The following is an 18,798-nucleotide window of genomic DNA, read 5'->3' as shown; positions in this document are numbered from 1 at the left end:
CTGATATGTAATTTCATTAGAGAACTATTGATTATATACAAAAAGGAGACGGAACAGTTCATCTTCTAGATGACTGTTCACGTTCCAGTTCACCCATCCGTTGAGGATTAGGTGTCAACAATGCCATATCAACATCGAAACTTTCTGGAAAATTGAGCAAGGCTAACCCCTTTGGTGGCTTAATGTTGGTTGGAATAGCATAATATACTGCATTAAACCTCACACAATAATCTTGCACACTTTCTCCAACATTTCTTTTGATATTTTCATACTCAGACAAAATTTGGAGAGGGTTTTTCTTTACCTCCCACTGATCCAGGAATTGCCTATGCAGGACTGGCAAAGTGGTGATAGAGGCTGCAGGTAAAGCTCTGAACCATTTTCGAACTTCACCTCCAAAGCTTTGAACAAACAATCTCATAGTCACATTTTCTACCTCTACCTCATGAAGGTCAAAGAAGTCATTCATTCTATCAACGTGTTGCTGAGCTGTAATGTTTTGAGTGGCATCAAAAATAGGTATTTTACTTTGGTAATCAGTGGGCATATCATCAAGATTCTGAGGTAAAACAAGGGGTGCATACTGGGCAACCATGACTCGAGGTGGATTTGAAACAATGGTTGGACCACTAGGGTTTAATGGAGTGGTTGATGGAGAAGTAGGGGTAATAGGTGTTTGATAGGATATGATAGGTTGAAGGGGAAGGGTAGGTATAAACTGAATTTGGGAATGAACTTTAGAGATTGATGGGAATAATGATGAACTGAGGGTAGTGGATGCTGATTCAGAAATCTCAGGGAAATTAACAGCAGTGATGGATGATTAAAGAGAATTTAGGATATACTCGTCAATTGACCAGTTTTCCTTTTGAATTTCGAGATCTACAATAAATTCTGGGTATAGAACTATATCATCAAGTGCAGTTTCAGATTTGGTCCTAAACAGAGAAAGGTCAAATGAAAAATCAAAAGAGAGATCCACTCATCCGGGCAGGAATCTACTTTTATCGAAGGTGTCAAGCTGACTGAAATTTCTTGTCTTTTGAATCTTCTTGAAATCAAATTAGGATTATCCACGACTGGGGCGAGATTGGGATCAAGATTGGCCCTAGTGTACTTTATCGAAGCTAGTGTGCTCAAATTTCGAAGTTTTTTATATTTCTTTACAAATTTATATTTCAGCCTAGTAAATTCTAAAACTCATCATCCAAAGTTCAAGAATTTATATGAAAGATATTATTGGGGAGATTAGTCTTTCGTTCCCCAGTATGGTCGCCACTATGTTATCACCTAGATTGACGTGAGGTTGAAGGGAGGCAATGCTAGGGTAACCACAAACCAAGCTTAGCCAAGTAGCTAGCCCTACTAGGCCAGGAGAGGGCTCTCTCCGTAAGGATCTCAGTCAAGATGACTGGATCAGGTAAAGGATTTTAGGCTAGGTATAGTAGCTCGAAGGTTTTGATTGAATTTTGTTGGTGTTTTGCCGGATCAGGAGGAGCTGGGCAGTTTAGGTCTAGGAAATTAGGTCAGAAATGCAGGGTGTTCTATGGGGTAAGGTAGGCATAGGATTTAGCACTTTAGGCTTGATGATGTGAGGTGTTTAAGACTGATGAGGAGCTAAGAAGGGCATGTGACAATCATGGATCCTTCTTAAACAATAGAAAACATGAAATGTTGAATGATTTCCCAAAGCAGAGCACTGATACAATGGATTCTACCTATCAGATTTGAAAACATTCAACTAGAAGCAATGGAACAAATTATGGCATACATAAAACATGTAAACAAATGATAACAAAAGAAGAAACTGTACTAAAACTCCATACCACAGGGATCCCATAAAAATAGTTGCAAATCTTATTAATCTCCTTGCCAAACTGCTTACAATGATGTACAATCAAGCTCTGAGCCTCCAATTGAGTCAAACCTCTTACAAAGTGAAATAAGAAGAATATATAGACAAGATTTCAACCTCCTCCCATCCTCAGGGGTCGAATCCCTAAGATGAGGAGCTGATATAACTAATACTGAACAAGAAACAGGAATATAGGCATCATCAACAACTTGCTTCTAAAAGTGAAAAACTGATTCATTTGGGCTCAAACTAACTCCTAAGCAATGAATCTAACTTCTATTACTATTTATACATCATATTTACAAGCCATGACATCATTTACATAGGTAAATTATCTACCATGAGAGAGAATCCATGATTATAGTCAAAAACTGGAAAAAGAGCAACCCTGAGCAAAAACTGTGAAAAGCGCAGCGCCACTTTCAGGTCCCTTTTGGAGACCTTCTTGGCATCCAGATTAATCCCATGATAGCTCATTGGAAATGTATTCAAGTATAATTTCCATAACACTTGGAATTTCTTAATTTGGAGCTCATTTGACCCCTCAAAACTTGATTCTCCCAAGACTACTTTTGTGTGTCCAAAAAGTGGCAGAAAGGTCACTTTTAGGGTGTTTTTTTTACCTTTTGGTGGACTAGCTTTGCCCCAAAACTTTTGAAACTTGCTAGGGTGCATATCCTCATCACTCTGAATCCAAAAATTCAAGCCATTTCTTCAATGGGTTCCCCTAGGAAAAGCGTAGCGCCACTGGCAGTTTTTCTGTGTAATAAAATTCAAAATTGCAAATGACAAAATTTGTTCAAAACTTGCCCAAAATTGGTTTGAAGAACCACCATCATCTGCTTTGATGAGCCAAGGAGGCTTCAGCCAACATTCTAAGTCTATCCTTCTCTTTCTTGCCTTTCAAGGCCCGCCTTAGCTTAACTTTCATTCTATTGACCCTCATATTGCAAATCTTGTTTCGAGTCCCTTTCCCGTATGATGATGTCGTTGATGGTTTCTTCGTCCTGAGCTCCAAGTCAGTGATATCAACTCCATGATGAGTATAAGGCTACTCCGGCTCATCATGCTCAGTCAAGTCAAAATCTCTTTCCTCCTCATCATCATTTGGCATATTTTCCTTTCCTTTGTGTAGCTGATGTACCTGTACCTGCTGTGCGGAAGAAGAAGGCAAAGCCCCTTCCACATCTTGTGGAGTTAGCATTTGCCTATGAGCTGATGAAGAAGGCAAGGCCCCTTCCACATCCTGTGGAGAAAACACTCGCCTATCTGTTGCAAATAATCTCTTAGTACCCCTCTGATATGTCATGAAAACAGGCACCTTAGTAGTTCTTGTCTCCTTGGCCTCCTCATCTATTTTAGCTGGGCTAGAAGGTCCTCCTGCTTCTTGAGGCACTGGTGAAGGAATTTGAGGACCCCTGAAGATCTCATGAGAAATGAAGGTCTCCCAAGGGATGTTAAGGAGACTGAGATGATGAAGCATAATGACCTTGATCATGGAGTAATGATAAAGGCTACTCATCTGCTGAGGGTAAGGCTTCCTTTAGAAAATAAAAGCCATATTCTTAATACTCCTGAACAAGTAATAATGGATGTTTAACATCCTCACCCTGGTAAAATGCATGAGGAGCCTGATATGATAAGTATACAACCTGGAGAACCGACCCTCACAAGTGAAATACTTCATGATGATTTTCATCATGGGGACATACTTGTTCTCAAGAAACTTGAAAGGAAACAGTCTCTTCACCTGATTTCTGTACTGGGGTTTGATATAAGGTTCATAATAGTACTCATCTAGATCTTGGCGCTTGAACCACTTCTCCCCTACATTAGGAATCTTGGTGGCATCTGAAATAATGGAAGAAGAAATGGTGAAAGTTACCCCAGCAAGAGTCACCCTGTTGTCATGAATATGTGTTGCAAAAAGCCTAGTGAGCTTCGGGTGATATTGCACTCTCTCAACCTGTTCACAGAATTCATAGCAGCCAAGGTACTTGAAGCATGTGACAACCAACTCTGAGGCCTGCAATTCCCTAAGGTTTGATGGCTCTTCTCTGATAATCCTGCCTCCCTTATGTGGTTTTTTCGGTTGCATGGCTCCATCAGTTGAGGTATCACTGGCTATGTTCTCCTCCTCATAGTCTTGGTCTTCCAGGTCCATGTGTGCAAGGTTGAGGTGTGTGGAAATGAGAAATGAGGGGATGGAAAATGGTCTTGCAACTAGGAAATGAATGGAAATGAGAAGAAGGGGTTTGTGCCTTGATCCCTTGGGAAAAGAGACAAAGGAAATGTGAAGGAAAAGTGGGAAAGAGGGAAAAGGGATAGGGTGATTTTATGACTGTAGGGCTGGGTGTTGAGAGGAGTAGGAAGGAGTTAGGGTTTAGGTAGAATTAGGGAGAATTTTAGGGTTTTTAGGGTTTCAAGATTACAAATGACCAATGATGCTTTAATCTTTGATTTAACAACCCAAACCAAGATGCAGGAATGTACTTACTTGTAATAAGGGAGAGCCAAAATAAATTTGAGGTTTGCTGGAAGATTTGGAGGTTTTTGGTCACTTTTGGGAAAAGTGCAACGCCTTCGCTCAGAAGCTCAACGCCATGACAAAAGCGCAACGCCTGTTCAAATTTGTTTTGGAAAAATCAGGGAAAAGCGCAACGCTGGGTGAAAGTGCAACGCCTGCCTCTAAAAGCACAACGCTAGTCTGTCTCGGCCAAAAGCGCAACACCGGACTTTTTCGCTCAAACTCACTCAAACTCGACTTTATTTCTTCTCCCTTTCGCTTTCTTGCTTGGAAAATGAAGATAATGATTTGGAAGATGATGTATGAGGGTTTAAATAGAAGAAAATTTTGATTTTTTCACTTGAAAAGCCCACTTTTTCAATGTTTCTAGTTCTTTTTCAAAACTCTGTTTTAATGCCTTTTCTTCTTGTTATATTTGCAGGTGGACCAATGCTCAAATTGACTTTAATTTTGCAGTGTTTTTTGGTCTCGCAGCAAGGAGAAATTCTCTAGTGCAGCTGAGATCAATTATTACATATAGAAACTTAAAATTACATATGAAATACAAAATAAGCTAAAATACTCTGTTTTTCACCTCAAAAAGATGTTTTTGAGGTGAAAATTACATTAGGCTAAAAAGATAATGATTTTAGTAGCTATGACTTACATGCCATCATACTTGATTTATTGATCATCCTCATACCCTTGCTGACCTTTATTTACACTTTGAAATCAATTTCTTGACCTTGGTGATGAAACCCTAGACCTAATGAAATCATGCCCTATGACTTAATGAAATGAACTACAGATTAATTATGAAACCCTAACTAAAGACAATATGAAGAAGGATCAGCAAGTATAGTCTATGAGGGAAAGATTTTCTGAAGAGAAAACAACCATCAATGGATCAATATATCATGACCTAATGGAATGATGCAAAATTTTCAGTATGGGACTCCTAAAATGCATATGCAAAAAATGAATTTTGATCCCTGATGGAAGTATGTAGATATTGACACTAACAGGTTAGATATTATGTTTGTCTCCTCCGCTAAGAACTTAAAACAATAAAATTATATTGGGAATGGATGGATAAGGATTGGAGTGACGTCGAAGTATGAGTGAGCTACGAAAGGCGAGAGAGTTGAGACTTCACAAGGAGGAGACGCCTACTATGTGTGCACATTCCTCTTAAATATCAAATGTATTTTGAGTTGGAGAAGAGAACTATATGCATTTAATGGACAGAGGAAAAAGCAAGGAATCAAGACAAATTTTTTGTTAAGAGAGAGAGGGAGAGGATAGAGAATAATGGCATAATGGTAGGAGTTACAAAAAAACAATTAATTTTGGAACTTGGCTCTGATACCATGTCAGGCCAGGAGATAACACCTCAAATTTGAATTGTTCTCTTGCATTAAGATTGATAATAGATATATACATGGAGGGAGAGACTCTTGGGTTTCATCTCCCAGTGTCTCTTCATCTTCTAATTCTCCTTATTTTCTATTAACAATATTTACATGGTTTACCTAATCCCAAAGATTAGGTTTCAACATTAATTAAGGATAATTTCTATTGCATTTCCTAAATAATCTTTGGTCCCATGAGGATTTTGTCTTTTAGTCCATTCCATCTTAAGGGAATTTTGAAAGGTCTACCTTGAAATAATTGAAAAGGTTCCATACCAATAAAACTTGGTTAGATATCATTGTAAGTGAACTTCACTAATGATTTATTGATCAATAACATATATTTGAATTAGGTCTTCCAAAACTTTATTTTCCCTCTCCATTTGACCAATAGTCTCATGATGATATGCCATACTAAGATTGAGCTAATTCTGAAGGGCAACTTGGAATCTAGTCTAGACTTTACCGGTAAACATAAAAGGTCTACAATGATCTTTTTCTTGGGAAAACCATGAAGTCTCACAATATCGTATATAAACACTTGTGATATCTCATGGGCCTTATATGTCTCTTTCACTAGAATGAAATGAACATTTTTAGTTTTTTTATCCACTGCTACCAAAATGAGTTGTGTTTCTTTTGTAGTTAATGGTAAATCAACTATGAAGTTCATCGATATAAATTCTGATCTAGACTTGGGAATGTCATGAGACCATGATAATCCTTTAGGATGATAATGCTCAACCTTTGCAAGTTAACATTCCAAATACTTTTCTACAAAGAGAGCCACTTCCTTTTTCATCCCCATCCAAAAGAATTTTGGTTTCAAATAAAAATATATTTTCTTTACTCTTGGATGGGATATATATAAATAATTATGAACTTTACTTAAAATATTCTCACACAGAACTTCTCCTTTTGGTAGCTATATTAATTTCAGGAATCTTATCAACCCTTCTTCATCACAAGAGTGTCTTTCAAACTTGTGTTTCCAATCTTATTGCCCTCAATTAGTATCTTCCACTTCTTAAGACCAACTATCATTTTTTGTAGGTTTTAACCATGTACAGAAATTACCTACACACAAATTCTTAAAACATAAAAATATACAATAGAAATAACATAAAACAAATATACACAGAGATTTCCCCTGGATCCAAAAACTGAGACTACCATATTGATTTTTCATTATATTCCTTTCAATGTTACAATACATATATACATGTTGAAGCATTCATAATCCCCAATCCACTACATGTAGATTAGAATATAATCGTAGTTCCCTTGACGAGATCTACAAAATACCATGGGCAGGAAACCATCATGTTGAAAACCATGTGCAAAAAACATGCACAACACCATGGATAGGTCCACCCACCATCTTTGGGTCTACCCAACTATTATTGGGTCCACATAAAATATAAAAAAATTATGCGTGAAAAGAATATAACACACACCCAACATTTTTATGGGTAATGAGAGTACGATGCCTTAAATATACATTCAAAGGAATTACAGAGTAAATACAAGGTTTTCAATTAAGTGCATTGACGATTTTGTTCAAATTCCCCTTAACATATGTAATATCAAAGTTGTACTAACTTAGATGTTCCAACCAACATCATTGTCTTACATTTAGATCCTTTTATGAGAAAATATGGTGTAAACCATTGTGATCAATTTTCAAATATCTCTCTACCATATAACCCTCAGGACGTGCTCTTTGTCTAACCAAATCCTTCAATGATTTCAAGTGTCTCTCAACCATTCACATTGACGTTATGTGTACAAGTCCATAATTTAAATCTCCTCAACTAGGTGTATGAGGTAACGTTGTTGTACATTCAAAAATGTCGAAGGTAGATGCTTTTTCATTTCACACATTAGACGAGGAATTTTCCTCCTCCAATACTTTATATCTTCCTTATCGATTTATTTAGATGAAAACAATATATAAATTATGCAAGCAAATCATAGGTTTGAAGAAAAATGTATATAATACATTACAAGTAAAACACATGCATTCAAATATAAGTTGTACAACGAATTGAATAAATCACAATTTGCATATAAATCACCATGTATTTTCCAAGATCATATATAACTTGTTTGACATTGTTGTCAAAGTTGTCTGGGAGAGATAAACATAGAACATATTGTAACAAAAAAATGAATCGTTATTTATTCCCAAATTAGCAGAAAAAGACACTAACAATATGTTTCACCAATATACAAATATATGCACCAAAATAATTACCTTAATCAAGGTATGCCAATCATGTTAGGATATTCCTTATGTTTGAAGAGAATCCAATGGGAAATTTAATTTTTTTAATAGCCTCTTTTACATCCTCGCTTTGTTTCTTTATCAATAACTAGGGAAGGGCATGTATAGTTTGGTCTCCGTCACTATTTCAATGAATCAGACTTCACATTGCATGATTTCCCCCCTTAATGTCATTACAAATCTTAACATATTTTTCTTTGTCATTCCTTCCATCTAAAATTTGCCATAATGTTTTTGTTACATTCTTCTCAATTTGCATTGCATCAAACAAATGAATAATTTCTTGTTGGCATTATGATACAGGTATGACACAAGTGTTGTCCTTAATGGCAACTCTCAGATGAAAAATCACAGTATAGCAGGTAAACAAAAAGAATGAAGAAAGAAAGGTATACACAGGTTCACTATATACCAAGCCGCGTATACACGCAGGTTCACTTTATACAAAGTCGCGTATACGAAAAGGTATACATAGGTTCACTATATACCAAGTCACATATACACGCAGGTTCACTATATACAAAGGCACGTATATCATACACACGCACTTTCACAGAAGGAAAGGCGCGTACATGTTGGAAAACTAAGTTTTGGTCCGTGGTATTTGGTCCATGGTATTTTGGTATTGGTCCATGGTATTTGGTCTGAGGTATTGACCCTAGGTATTGGGTCCAAGGTATTGGTCCTACGTGGTTTTGGACCATGGTATTGAGAGAGGCCTAAACCTATATAAGGAGAAGAAGATCATTAGGCCAAAGAGCAAGTGTGCAAGTGATGAATATCTGATGAAGTGTGAGATCTAGTATGCTGGTTATGGGTTTGTGATGCTTTGCTTGATCTGAATCAAGGATGCACTTATGCGGTTGATGATGGATGATGGATCAGGATCATAAGGCTTGGAATGTATTATCATTATGTGGTTTGATCATGGATACACTAGATCTGAATTATTGACGCATGTTTTATTGTATAGATGTTATGATCTAGGTATCACTAATGTCTGGAATAACTGCAAAGTTATGAGTAAATATTTGCAGATCTGTACGCGGGTTCACTTTGGTAAAAGCGCGTATACACACTGGCTCGGCTCATTAGAGTAGTGTATACAGTATGAAGTATGATATTTGAAGTTTCAGTTGGATCTGGTTGTTGTTGCAGAATTATGTGGTCTGCTCTGTGTTCTGGTGACTGTGTTTTGTTGACAGGTTTTCAGTGTTTCAGTATTGGGTGATGTTGCAGGTGTAGTTGATGGGTGTATTGTAGTAGTGATTAATTTTGTGCTTCAATGTTGTTAATGGGTCAGGTATGAAAATTGGATGAAACGTGGCCTTCAGATTATGGTGTTGTGATCCAGGTGTATCCAGTCTGAAAATTTATGAAACGTGGTCCCTGGAGGAAGAGTGAAGGTTGGAGCCTTCAGTAGGCTGGCTCCTATGTACTGGTAAACATATCGGCCAGTATGAGAGCCAAGAGGTTGGAGCTCCCTTCCAGTAGCAGCTGGAAAACGAGAGAGGGTTGTAGCCTTCTGTAGGCCGACGCCTACGTACTAGTAAATATATAGGCTAGTACAAGAGCTAGGGGGTTGTATCTCCCTTCCAGTCATAACTGGAGAATGAGAGAAGGTTGTAGCCTTCTGCAGGTGGGTGCCTGTGTACTGGTATGAGTCTGCGCTAGTACAAGATTGTAAACAGGTTTTTATTATATTAAAGGAAGACAACAACAGGTGGTTTTTGTCCCTCATTGGGTTTCCACCTTATATCATGGTGTTCATGTGTGTTTCTTATGTGTGATGATCTATTCTGTTTTACTGCACCTGTTTACTGTTTATATGGTTAATGAAGTTCTGATGCACTGATTAAATATCAACATATAATGGATTAACTGAATGATAAGTTTACTGGATATACGCAAGTTGCATTAAACGCAGTTGCGTGTACACGTGGGTTCCTTAACTAAAGTAGTTTATATGAATCTGATTATGGAAATGAAAAATTTAGTGACTTGCTAATACTGATTCACCTCCCCCCTCTCAGTATTATTTCCAACAATTGGTATCAGAGCAGGTCCTTGGTAGAAGCTTGATCGCTTGAAGGAGATCCGTAGAACATTGGGAAAGAAAGCACGTCATAAGAGGAAGACAGCTCAAAGGAACAGTGATAGCCTTCTGTTAGGTGGAAGCAATTATTCAGATTTTGAATCACCTTAGATTGAAGATGAACCAGCAAATGAAGCATCAGATAAAATCATAGATCAACAAGATCTATTTAACAAAAGGGAGAGTGCCCTCAAAGAAGAAGTTATCAGTTTAAAAGCTCAGCTAGAGTGTGCCTTCAGAGTACATCAAATGCTGCAGGAGCAGAATGAAGAACAAGAAAATGAGATTCTCAAACTAAGGCAACAAGTGGAAGAAGGAAGAAAGTTTGAAGAAATCTTGAAGAAGCAATATCTGGAAAAGGAAGAACAACATCAGGTTGAGGTAAATATCTTGAAAGGTAAATTAGAAGAAAAGGATAAACTATTACGATTTCAAGACAATACTAAGATTTTGGATGATATTCTTAGTAGTCAAAGGTCGCCTGCTATCAAAATTGGTCTTGGTTTTTATGAATCTGTTGAAGGTGAATCTAGCTCACAAGGTGAGGCAAGGAACTCTAATGCAAAATCTGAAATGCTCAACAAGGAGATGAGAGGTCAACCCCATCAACAACCAAAGAAAGAAAGTCTTCAAAGAAAATCCTTTACTCCTAACTATGGAAGTGATAGACGGTTATTTCCTCCGATGAATAATGTTGCATGTTTTATATGTCATAATTTTGGGCATGTTGCAGCCAGATGCAGAAGTAGAATGGTTCAAGACCATCACACAGAAAGATCATCACATTCCAAGTACTTTAAGGGATATTGTTTTGCTTGCAATATGTTTGGTCACAAAGCTGTTGACTGCTATAGAAGGAATATGAAACATGTAAGATGTTATGCATGTAACAAGCTTGGACATATAGCAAAGGAATGCAGGAGAAGATTTTGGGCACCATACCAAAATGAGAAAACATCATCATAGTTGAAGATATGGAAGAAGAAGGAAGTACAGTCAGAAAGATGTGGCATAGCAGAGTATACAGACATGACAGACTCAGAGGGAGCTGAAAGTGTGGAACTTAAGTGTTTTAAATCTCATACGCAAGTTTCATGAAGAGAAGTCATGTATATACGTGAGTTAAAGGCTGCAGAGTCGCGTATATGAAGCTCTGAAGAAAAAGCAGCAGAACGGATTTAGGAAAAGAAGTCTGATATGGTTCGGTCATGGTATATGTTGATTGGCACAGGTTCAGGGGGAGCATATGCTTCGAATAATGCATTGTTGGAATTATGGTTAGAAGTATTTGATGATGATGCTTATGTGGATAAATGATACATCTTGCTACTTATTGTTGGTTGGCGAAAAGAATGGTATTGCAGGTTACAGGTCTGGATGCTGGTGACAGAAGCTTATGGTCAAGATCATATATGGTGTACGATAGTTGCTGATGACTATCATGATCTTGTTTAGATTGCTGGTCTTTGTTATAAAAGTCATGAATATCATTTGGTGTAAAGGTCTTGCAAAGACCTAATTTGTACCCCCACTATGCATGGGAAGGATGATGTAATAATTTCTATACCCCCACTTGGTTGGGTGGATGAGTCAAAGTGGTGTATTGCCACTTAGTTGGGAGATTGATGTATGTATGATTCATTGGTGATAGGAAGGTCATACTCACTTAGTTGAGTTTAGAGTCATGTTATTCTTTTAAAAAATATCTTGGCAGACTCGGCATGTGCTCAGGGGGAGCATGGACAGATTGATACATCTTAGCATGTACAAAGGGGGAGCTCAATTAGAGATTTTAGCATGTACTTAGGGGGAGTATGGACAATAGAATGTATATCAAATGAGAGAATATCTTGGTCCACCCTTTGCCTTTGATGTCAAAGGGGGAGAGTGACTTGGTGTGGTTGTTGCCATCAAGTCCAAAGGGGGAGATTGTTGGCATTATGATACAGGTATGACACAAGTGTTGTCCTTGATGGCAACTCTCTCAGATGAAAGATCACAGTATAGCAGGTAAACAACAAGAATGAAGAAAGAAAGGTATACGCAGGTTCACTATATACCAAGTCGCGTATACACGCAGGTTCACTATATACCAAGTCGCGTATACACGCAGGTTCACTATATACAAAGGCATGTATATCATACACGTGACTTTCACAGAAGGAAATGCACATACATGTTGGAAAACTAAGTTTTGGTCCATGGTATTTGGTCTGAGGTATTGACCATAGGTATTGGGTCCAAGGTATTAGTCCTACGTGGTTTTGGACCATGGTATTGAGAGAGGCCTAAACATATATAAGGAGAAGAAGATCATTAGGCCAAAGAGCAAGTGTGCATGTGATGAATATCTGATGAATTGTGAGATCTAGTATACTAGTTATGGGTTTGTGATGCTTTGCTTGATCTGAACCAAGGATGCACCTAGGCCTAAACCTATATAAGGAGAAGAAGATCATTAGGCCAAAGTGCAAGTGTGCAAGTGATGAATATCTGATGAAGTGTGAGATCTAGTATGCTGGTTATGGGTTTGTGATGCTTTGCTTGATCTGAACCAAGGATGCACCTATGCGGTTGATGATGGATGATGGATCGGGATCATAAGGCTTGGAATGTATTATCATTATGTGGTTTGATCATGGATAGACTAGATCTGAATTATTGACGCATGTTTTATTGTATAAATGTTATGATCTGGGTATGACTGATGTCTGGAATAGCTGCAAAGTTATGAGTAAATATTTGCAAATCTATACACGGGTTCACTTTGATAAAAGCATGTATACACACTAGTTCGGCTCATTAGAGTAGCGTATACATTATGAAGTATGATATTTGAAGTTGCAGTTGGATCTGGTTGTTGTTACAGAATTATGTGGTTTTCTCTGTGTTCTAGTGACTGTGTTTTGTTGATAGGTTTTCAGTGTTTCAGTATTGGGTGGTGATGCAGGTGTAGTTGATGGGTTTATTGCAGTAGTGATTAATTTTGTGCTCAATGTTGTTAATGGGTCCAGTATGAAAATTGGATGAAACGTGGCCTTCATATTGTGGTGTTGTGATCCAGGTGTATCCAGTTTGAAAATTTATGAAACGTGGTCCCTGGAGGAAGAGTGAAGGTTGGAGCCTTCAGTAGGTTGGCGCCTACGTACTAGTAAAAATATCAGCCAGTATAAGAGCCAGGGGGTTGGAGCTTCCTTCCAGTAGCAGCTGGAAAACGAGAGAGGGTTGTAGCCTTCTACAGGCCGGCGCTTACATACTAGTAAATATATAGGCTAGTACAAGAGCTAGGGGGTTGTAGCTCCCTTCCAGCCGTAGCTGGAGAACAAGAGAAGGTTGTAGTCTTCTGCAGGTGGGTGCCTGCGTACTGGTATGAGTCTTCGCCAGTACAATATTGTAAACAGTTTTTTCTTATATTAAAGGAAGACGACAACAGGTGGTTTTTGTCTCGCATTGGGTTTCCACCTTATATCATGGTGTTCATGTGTGTTTATTATGTGTGATGATCTATTCTGTTTTACTGCACATGTTTACTATTTATATGGTTAATGAAGTTCTGATGCACTGATTAAAGATCAACATATAATGGATTAACTGAATCATAAGTTTACTGGATATACGCAAGTTGCATTAAACACAGCTGCATGTACACGCGAGTTTCCTTAACTAAAGTAGCGTATATGGATTTGATTATGGAAACGAAAAAGTTAGTGATTTGCTAACACTGATTCACACCCCCACCCTCCCCCAGTGTTATTTCCAACATTTCTAAGTTCTCATAGGATGCGAGCCTACTAAATTGTATGATATAAATTTTCATTCGTCATGGAAGCACCCAATTATGCCTTCATGGTGACCTTCAAGGTGAATCATAATTAAAGATATTACAACAATACTTGCTAATTAGTATAGTGAACAAAATCAAACAAAAATAAGAAGTGTTACAACAATTTCATATATGATATACATTGTCGATTTCTATTATATTCCAACTACCATAGATGAGGTGTCATTCTCCATGGTTTTAATCCAATCTCTTCTTTCCCATTGAAAATATGTTTTTCAGTACTTCAATACTTATGATTTTTAGAGAGGAAGTGCCTATACTCATCAAACAACTCCTTTCTTAAGCTTCTTGAACGACGAGATTTCATCTTAGAAACACGAACTGGACATGCAAATTTACCCTTTGTTTGAAGACCTTGAAGAAATGGATTAAATTTTATATCAATTATTTGGATTAGTATCTATAATGAAGGGATTATTTAAAAAACATGCATGATATGAACTTCTTAAAATTAAACATTATTAAAGTGAAGTGTAATGTTTTTTTTTTTCTCAATATGACTACTGCTATTATTGATACAAAAAGTTACAGCAAGGCCTTGGCCTTGAAAGTTCAGCCTGTTGATGGCATTTTACAAAAAAACACATAAGATCAGTGCAGTTGGAATCTTCAGCTGTGTGTAAACTTCTTCTACGACACATTACAGTTTTGAACAGTAACAAAACCATTACATTTGCCAGACAGCGCCCTGAGACGGACAGAAACATGGACAGACCGTGCCCTGAGACAGACATAAACAACTGGTGTATGTAGTAACGACACATTGACAAGCAGGAACCTGAGCCAAAATCATAGCAACGAAGACACACAGAATTATGCTAGGTTAGTCATCATCTGTAGTATAGGCCTCCTCGACAACCAAACACCCATACCGTAGAGAGTCCTCCGAGTCCGAATGAGGAGCCACCGAGCCGGTGGGATCGCCACGCACGGACGCACCTGGGCCAGCGGGGTTGGCCGGATTCAGCGTCGAAGCATTCTCCATGACTGGGCTCAAGTGATCCTCCAGATTTACAGTCCGTTGTTCTGCAGTTGCTTCAGCTTGGGCCGCTCCCAAATTTCTGTTGTCTTCACGCTTTTCGATAGTGACTGAAATAATGAAAGTAACATTATCGAGTGAGCAAGGGAATGATAACGCGCAGTATGGTGAGCAACATGTTCACATACTACATCTCCAGATCTGCCACGACCCCTTCCTCTTCCGCTCCTCGTAGCCGGTGGACTGCGCCGCTCAGGTTCCAGAGTGTCGGAAGATCGCTGCGAGACTGCTCGACCACCGGAGCCCCCTCTTCTGCTCAGTAACCTGACTCTTTCGCGCGGCATTTTTGCTTGCTCTGAGCTGGGTAATAACGGAACTTCCCAATAACCATACAAACTCTGCACATTAACCGGTCTATGAACCCCTGCAGAGTGATTCAGAGAAACGCCCAGAACTGGAAGCAAAAACTCGACAGTGGAATGCATTGAAGCTGTTATGCAAAGAGCGTTTAAGGAGCGGCAGGACGCGGCGTGCGAGACGACGGATGAGCGCAGTAATGGCCGCATTAAAGAATTTGTGCAGGCCCATCTCCCTTTCCTTGCGACCTGACTCGTGGCGTATGTGGGCTGACACTTGCCCATGTGATACGCCGCCTGTATGTCCTTTGGACAATTAATCACCCGCATCCGGGGGTGAGTGATCTTGATGCACCAGGGAAATGCAATCCTGCTTGAGCTGATGATCATCTGTTTCTTCGAGGGTGCCTGAGAATTGAAGAAGTTGCTGGTTTACGCCTTGATTGGCTAGCCTGTCCGCAACTTGATTGGCTGTCCGTCTAACATGCTTGAAGGTTATGCTTTGAGGATGTCTCAACCTTTCCTCCAGTTGTTCCAATCTGCTAAGCAATCTCCAGCTGGTGGCTATCTTGGCTGCAGAGGTGCCCATTTGGATTCTGGTCGCTGCATTTATTAGTATAAGCGAGTCTCCTTCTACCTCTAAGGGGTAGTAGTTTTTTTGTTCTGCAAGACAGATCCCTTGCCAGAGTCCTTCCAACTCAGCCGCGTTATTGGTATCTTTGCCGATCGATCCGTGATAGATGAGTATTGCTGTGCCTAGATGGTTCCTGAAGATACCTCCATATCTTGTAGGTCCGGGATTGCCCTTGGCAGCCCCATCAAAGTTTAATTTGAATGAGTTGATAGCAGGAGGGGACCAGTTGAGGGGCGAGGTAGTACTAGAAACGGGATGGGCTTTGATCTGGGCTAGAAAGGATAGGTCCAGATTCCAAGCTTGCAGGATAAGACTTTCCTGAGGAGTGTCTGGTATGTCCGTATCATGCCAGCTACGTATGGCTAAAGTTTCTTGAAGATTTTGTTTCAAGAAGAGCCATAATGCGTCAATTGGCCGGCTGCTGTTATTGAAGATTCAGTTATTTCTTTCTTTCCAAAGGATCCAGTAGAGGAAGCCCGATATAAGGTTCCACAGTGAATTCAGTAATGAGCTTTTAAAAGGATGCTTTGTCCATGTGTGGATGGTTTCTGTGATGTCTCCCCTTTGATTTTCTGATCTCCTGTTACATTGGTCAATTCTCTCCCATAGTTGGGTTGCTAACGGACATGTCTCCATTAGATGCTTGATGGATTCAGGGTGTATATTACAGTTGGGGCATCGTGATGGACCAATGAATCCTCTTTTTTGCAGGTTGTCCCAGGTGAGTATGCGTCTTTTGCTTAGCAGCCAGAGAGAAATGGAGATCTTGGGCCATATGCCTGGCTGCCAAACCCTTTCCCAGATTGGATCTTTATCTGTTTGGGAGGTGGAGTAGCGAATCTGGTGAGCTTCCTTGGTTGTGAACATTCCTTTAGGCGTGTGACCCCATCTCAGTTTATCCTCTAGGTGTGAGCATTTGATTTTCCTGTGATTTAGTTCCTGTTCTATATCTGTGTACGTTTCCCCTTGCCATTCAGGTTGCCAAGAACTGCCTGGTTTCTAGATTCTGAAGTCTTGGATCATGTGTGGCTGCTAGAATTGATGTACTAGGATTCGATTGGCTTGTTGCGAGTATGCCTGCCAATGTGGCTTGTGGAAAAGGGTGGCTAGTTTTGGAAGCTGTTGCCATGAGTCCTCCTAGAACCTTGCTGTAGTGCCTGCATGGATTTCCCAAAAGTTGTGTTCTTGAATGAAGGTGCTATGTAGTTTTGCGGCATTCCATATCAGCGAACCTTGTGTAATTGTGCTGATTCTAATGAGATCCTTCCATTGACTGCCTGGAGCGTATTTTTCTTGCCAAAGTTTCGCCCAGGGAGTGTGAGGTTTGGAAATCCAGTTCCACCAGATACGAGCCCCCATAGTGATGTTACTTTGTAGTGGATCCCTTAGTCCAAGCCCGCCGTCTGTTTTTGTGCTGCATACTTCTTTCCAGTTGACAAGAGCCCATTTCCGGTTGAGCCCAGAGGAGCCCCACAGAAAATTTCGCTGGAGGTTGCGTATTGCTTTGAGTGCCCATTTTGGTGCTGCAAGAATGGAGAAAAGATACAGAGGCATAGCCTGGAGGATCGATTTGATCAGGATGAGTCGACCGGCCATATTTAGAGAGCGGAAAGTCCAGGATGAGAGTCTTGATTCCAACTTATCAAGAAGAGTTCTCCAAGAGGTGTGATTGATGGCTGAGTCTATCAAGGGAGCTCCCAGGTATTTAGAAGGAAGCGTAGCAATGGTGAACCCCAGAATGCGAGCGATATTCCTTTGAGTGGAGACCGGGGTATTGAAAAAGAAGAGTTGGGACTTTGAAGCATTGATGGAGGTGCCAGAGGCTTCCGAAAAAAGAGAGAGCAGAGATTTAAAGACTTTGGCTTCTTGTGAGGAGGGATGGCCAAATAACATGGTGTCGTCTACAAACTGCTGATGGGACAGGGGATTGTGACCGTGAAGAGAGATACCTTTAAGAGCATGGGACGAGATGGTTGAAGAGAGGAGACGACTTAAGCCTTCTGCCATGAGGACAAAAAGAAAGGGAGAGAGGGGATCCCCTTGTCGAATACCACGGGAGGGTCGAAAAGGCGTGGAGGGGGAGCCATTGAGCAAAACAGAGAAGCTAGGAGAGGATATGAGATTTGAGATCCATCTGGTCCATGTGGGATTGAAGCCAAAAGCTAATAACATCTGGGAAATATAATCCCAGCTAAGTTTATCAAACGCTTTGGAGAGATCTAGTTTAAGAATCATACCTAGTTTTTTCAGAATCTTAAGAGAGTGGATAACTTCATTTGAGAGTATGATGTCGTCCATGATCTGCCGCCCTTCTACATAGCCCGTCTGCTCCGGAGAGATGAGAAGAGGAAGTAGAGGTTTAAGCCTGTTTGCCAGAACTTTAGATATGAGCTTGTAAATGAAATTGCATAGTGCTATCGGTCTGTATTGGTTAGGCTTATTTGGTTCATCGCCTTTGGGGACTAGTGCTATGAAAGTTGTATTGAGGGAGGGAAGAAGCCAATGCATGGTTCTCGATTCTTCTACTAATTCCCATACCTCTGTTTTGATGAGTTCCCAAAACTTGTGGAAGAAATTGGTAGTGAATCCATCAGGGCCGGGAGCTTTGCCGTCCTTGAGTTGGCCTAACACTTCTTCTACCTCCTGTAGAGATATGGACTGGAGCAGTTTGTTGTTGTGATCCTCCGTTATGATTTTGGGTATATGCTGTGTGATATTCCTAATGGCTTGATCTCTGTTGCCAGGAGGTTCCCTGAGAATTTCCTGGAAGTAATCTTTGAATTCTTTCTCCATGTCTTCATGCTTTTCCAGCCTATCCCCTTGTTGGTTA

The sequence above is a fragment of the Pinus tabuliformis genome, chromosome Q, assembly GCF_031772625.1.
Source record: "Pinus tabuliformis cultivar Carrire ecotype Pingquan chromosome Q, CPIR1, whole genome shotgun sequence".
Taxonomy (NCBI): Eukaryota; Viridiplantae; Streptophyta; class Pinopsida; order Pinales; family Pinaceae; genus Pinus; species Pinus tabuliformis.
The sequence above is the reverse complement of the archived record's forward strand: the minus strand, read 5'-3'. Positions refer to the sequence as shown.